This window comes from Symphalangus syndactylus, chromosome 14 (genome assembly GCF_028878055.3).
Source record: "Symphalangus syndactylus isolate Jambi chromosome 14, NHGRI_mSymSyn1-v2.1_pri, whole genome shotgun sequence".
Lineage (NCBI taxonomy): Eukaryota > Metazoa > Chordata > Mammalia > Primates > Hylobatidae > Symphalangus > Symphalangus syndactylus.
The window spans coordinates 50,722,576-50,728,183 of NC_072436.2; the positions used below are offsets into that span (position 1 = coordinate 50,722,576).

At 44.7% G+C, this 5,608-nt stretch overlaps 1 long non-coding RNA gene across 1 annotated transcript; it reads left to right on the forward strand.

The window, feature by feature from the left end:
- Nucleotides 1-2,227: 2,227 nt before the first annotated feature.
- Nucleotides 2,228-5,241, forward strand: LOC134732333 (uncharacterized). Its single transcript, XR_010115375.1, has 2 exons — nucleotides 2,228-3,171; nucleotides 4,389-5,241. It is a non-coding gene; the product is annotated as an uncharacterized lncRNA (long non-coding RNA).
- Nucleotides 5,242-5,608: the final 367 nt, after the last annotated feature.

Genomic DNA, 5,608 nt, shown 5'->3' on the forward strand with positions numbered 1-5,608 from the left:
CACCAGGTCACCTTGGCAACCCCCTTAGCTTGCATTACTGTTAACTCTGCAGAAGCTGGAAGTGGAGCTGAAGAGGTTCCTATTTCACACTCCAGCTGGCTCAGTGGGGGCAGGGGCGGGGGTGGGACTGGGAGTGGGAGGGAAAACCTGGGGGTTGATAGCTTCCCATGGTGGGAAACAACACCCCTGACAGGAATCTACCCCATTGGAAAACACCTGTGTTCCAGCCCTTCCGTGAAGTCTGACTGCCCTTTCCTCCCTCATATATATATATATATATATATATACATACATATACATACACATATATATATATACACATATATATATACCTCATATATATATATACACATATATATATACCTCATATATATATACACATATATATATACCTCATATATATATACACACATATATATATACCTCATATATATATATACACACACATATATATATATATTTTTTTTTTTTAAAGACAAGAGGGTTTTTTGTTTTTTTTTTTTTTGAGACGGAGTCTTGCTCTGTCGCCCAGGCTGGAGTGCAGTGGTGCGACCTTGGCTCACTGCAAGCTCCACCTCCCGGGTTCACGCCATTGTCCTGCTTCAGCCTCCGGAGTAGCTGGGACTACAGGTGCCCGCCACTGCACCCGGCTAATTTTTTGTAATTTTAGTAGAGACAGGGTTTCACCATGGTCTCGATCTCCTGACCTCATGATCCACCCGCCTCGGCCTCCCAAAGTGCTGGGATTACAGATGTGAGCCACTGCGCCTGGCAAGACAAGAGGGTTGTTCTGTCGCCCAGGCTGGACTGCAGTGGTGCAGTCTCAGCTCACTGCAGCCTCTGCTTCCCAGGTTCACGCAATTCTCCTGCCTCAGCCTCCCGAGTAGCTGGGACTACAGGCGTGCACCACCACGCCTGGCTAATTTTTGTATTTTTAGTAGAGATGGAGTTTTACCGTGTTGGCCAGACTGGTCTCGAACTCCTGACCTCAAGTGATCCACCCACCTCGGCCTCCCAAAGTGCCAGGATTACAGGCGTGAGCCACCACGCTCAGCACCCTCCTACTATTTCTCCGAGTATAGGAGAAACTGAGGGGACCGAGACTACAGGGAGAAGGGAGGGTGACTCCGGATAGCGGAACTTCAGTGACTTAAAAGCTGTAACTCCCATCTCCCTAAAATGCATAAAACTAAACCGTAACCCAACTGCCTCAGAACCACTTATTCAAGGCTTCTTGGGTTCATTTTTCCTCCAGGCTGTGGTCATTCATATTGGCTCGGAATAAACCTCTTTAAAATATTTTACAGGATTTGGTTTTTCTCTTAACATGGGAGATAGTATCAGATCCCACAGGTTGAGGGCTCAGTCCCCAAAACTGCCCCCTCACCTTCAGACCCCAGTTGCAAGTCCGAGCATCTGGAACTCCTGACCAACTGGCTTCAAGTTGGGGTTCCTACAACCCTGTCTTTGAGTTCAATTAATTTAATAGAGTGGCTCACAGAACTCAGGGAAACACTTACGTTTACTGGTTTATTATAAAGGATATTACAAAGGATACAGATGAAGAGATGTGTAGTACGAGGTTTAAGGGAAGGGGCATGGAGCTTCCATGCCCTCTCCAGGGCACCACCCTCCAGGAACCTTCATGTGTTCAACTTTCTGGAAACTCTCTGAACCCTGTCCTCTTGGGTTTTTATGGAGGCTTCATTACATAGGCATGATTGATTAAACCATTAGCCATTGATGATCAACTTAACCTTCAGCCCCTCTCCCCTTCCTGGAGGGCAGGGGTAGGGCTGAAAGTCCCAACTCTCTAATCTTGCCTTGGTCTTTCCAGTGACCAGCCCCATCCCTAATGTTGAGCTGTCAGTCATCATTAACACACAGAAAGATAGCACTCTGGAGATTTCAAGGGTTTTAGGAGTTACATGCCAGAAAATGGTAGGAAGACCAAATATATATTTCACAATATCAGAGGGTAAACAGTAAAAGTGACTAATGTGATGTCAGTGACTCGGGTCAAAAGCTAAACTGCTGCAACCAATAGGCCTTAACATGTGATAGTTCAAGGCAGACACTTTCTTTCTCTCACTAATATAGTCCAATGCAGGAGTTCTAGGTCAGTGGGACTCTGCTCCACACAGTCACTCAGGGGCCCAGGCTCCTGGTAGCCCTGCCATCTCTCCTACTTGGCATCCAGAGGGGCTCTGATTGGTACCATCCCAGCTAGAAGGAAGGAGGCAAAGAGCATGGAGAAGACCACATGAGGGGCTTTACATGCCAGGCCTGGAATAGGGACCTATCTTTCTTTTCTACTTCCACTGGCAAGCATTTGATCTCATGGCCACTCCAGACTACAAGGGAAGCTGGAAAATAGACTCCAGCCTTGAGTCCAGGTAGAAACAACGGCCAGTTTTTGTTGGACAGCCAGCAGTCTCTGCCCCGATGGCCTTATCAAAATGGAAACATTTGAAAGGAAAACTATAGCTCAGAGTCCAGTTTAACTCCCACATGTCCAGGACCTCTCAGACTTCCCAAAGCTGCCGGTAGAGGGCCAGACTTTCACTCTGAGGACTGTCCCCTCTCCCAGCTTCCACGGATTCTGGAGCAGAGAATCGGAAGCCCTAGGACCACATTTGAGGTTTATTCTTTGGATCAAGTATGAGCATCTGTGGCTCTATTTTTAAAGCCAAGTACTTCTTCTTCTGGACGGGTATTGGGGTAAATTGTGCTAGATATCCAGTTAAAGAAAGTACACTCAAGAAACAGCTTTCCAGCCAGGCTTGGTGGCTTGCACCTGTAATCCTAGCACTTTGGGAGGCTGAGATGGGAGGATAGCTTGAAGCTGCGAGTTTGTGACCAGCCTGGGCAACATAGTAAGACCTCGTCTTTACAAGAAATAAAAGTATTAGCCAGGCATGGTGGCACACACCTGTAGTCCCAGCTACTGAGGAAGCTGAAGCAGGATGATCCCTTGAGCCCAGAAATTTGGGGCTGCAGTGAGCTAGGATTACACCACAGCATGCCAGCAGAAAAAAAAATTTTTTCTATTAATAATGTTAATTTTTTTTTACCGTTGTTATGGAAGATAAAGCCCAGCCTGACATATGCTCTTTCAAAGGAAGTTCTCAGGAATATCCTGTATATGGCACCAGACCTCAGACAATTCAGGTAGACAAAAACCCTCATGTGTATCACAGCTACATAATGCTAGAACAAAATATTGAATATTCAAGCTCAGAGTATTTTTTAGAGGGTTTCTGCTTTTCCCTTATTTACAGGTTTGGCTTTTTCCTGATGTTCTGTCGGTGACTGGAAATTGTATTAGTCCCTTCTCATGCTACTATAAGGACATACCTGAGACTGGGTAAATTATAAAGGACAGAGGTTTAATTGACTCACAGTTCTGCATGGCTGTGGAGGCCTCAGGAAACTTACAATCATGGTGGAAGGGGACACAAACACGTCCTTCTTCACATGGCAGCAGGAAGGAGAAGTGCTGAGTGAAGGAGAAAAAAGCCCCTTATAAAACCATCAGATCTCCTGAGAACAAACTCAGTATCACAAGAACAGCATGGAGAAGCCACCCCCATGATTCATTTACCTCCATCATATCCCTCCCATGACATGTGGGGATTATAGGATTACAATTCAAGATGAGATTTGGGTGGGGACACAGCCAAACTATATCAGAGATCAATTTTTAGTGTTGGAATTTTGGTGACATAGCAGAAGAATGACACCTTTGGACAAGTCTGGGGTTACATCTAGATGTTATTTCCAAATTGCACATTATTTAGGGGACTTGTGACCCCTAATATTTTGGCTTAAGATATGGTTAAGAAGTGGCTCAATTTATAGTACTATGCACCTGGCTTCTATCATAAAACTCCATTAAAACCATAGTCTTGACGATTTTCAACGAGTCAGTCTCCATATATCAGGAGATGGATTGCCCAGGTTGTGGGATGTCTGAGTTTTGAAAACTAAAAGTAAAATTCTAAGTCCCCAGCCATCTGAAAGGATCCTTCCTCTCAGCCAAGGGCATTCCAGAGTTAACCTGAAAAACTAGTTCAGGCCATGATGGAAAGGAGGGGTCAGATATACCTCATTATACCCTCCTCCCATATGAAGTTCAGACACAGCTGACCAGCATTAACATTAAAATAGATCCTAAGACTGACAAAACAGACCTTTTGTAGCAATAAGAGATATCGAATTCCAGCCTAACTCTAGTATAGCATCACATGACAGGTAAGAGGCCCTGAAAGAAATTGAAGTATTTTACCCCCAAATTATGTTTCTTTGCCATATCTTGAAATAATCCTGCAAAGCTGTCTCTTGTGGGGAAAATCTACATTCTGAAGAGAATCCTCTTTCTTTTGCAGGCCTCTTTCTTGATCCGGGAGAGAATCAACTCTGATAAGAAACACCTACAATCTATTCTCTCTGAAGCCTGCTACCTGGAGGCTTATTTTGTGTAATGGGAACCTCAGTTCTCATTTAAGAGGAACCATTAAGGGGTCTCCACAACCCCTTATCTTAACCCAGACATTCCCTTCTATTGATTCTAGATATTTAGACAATAACTTAACCTCTTTCTACCAATTGCCAATCAGAAAGTCTTTGAATCCACCTGTAACCTGAAAGCCCCACCTTGCTTTGAGTTGTCCTGCCTTTCCAGACCAAATCAGTGTACATCCTACATGCATTGATTGATGTCGTATGTTTTCCTAAAATGTTTAAAACCAAGCTGTAGCCCAACCACCTTGGGCACATGTCCTCAGGATCTCCTGAGGGCTGTGTCACAGGCCATGGTCACTCATATTAAGGGAGGAGACCACCTTTCGTATGGTCTTATGCCCAATTTCTGCCTCCAAAGAAAGAAGTAAAAACTAAAATGCAGGAATGAAATCCACAAGCAGACAGCCAGGCGCCACACCCTGGGCCTGGTAGTTAAAGATCGACCCCTGATCTAATCGGTTATGTTATCTATAGATTACAGACATTGTATAGAAAAGCACTGTAAAAATCCCTGTCCTGTTCTGTTCTGATTACCAGTGCATGCAGCCCCCAGTCATGTACCCCCTGCTTGCTCAATTGATCATGACCCTCTCACGCGGACCCCCTTAAAGTTGTGAGCCCTTAAAAGGGACAGGAATTGCTCACTCAGAGAGCTCAGTTGTTGGAGACATCAGTCTTGCTGAAGCTCCCAGCCAAATAAAGCCCTTCCTTCTTTAACTCGGTGTCTGAGGGGTTTTGTCTGTGGCTTGTCCTGCTACAATATTTGGCTCAGAATAAATCTGCAAATATTTTACAGACTTTGACTCTTTTTGTTAACACTTTATTTCTCTACTTTTTCCTTGTTAGGCCATTTTGTGGTTTTTTTTTTTGGTGTACTTCACACCCATGGTGACCGGGATAGGCAAGAATTACGGAAAATCAGTTCCAACTAGAGGTGTTGCTCATCAGTGGTGAAATATGAGGACAAGGAGGCTGGTTCTAATGCTTAAATCACATCCTCGCACTGTCCTCTGCACCTGGAGCCTGCTCTAACTTGTGAGTTGCAGTTGTGGTCAGAGCAGGTGTTTTAGGTAAAGGAGTGAGT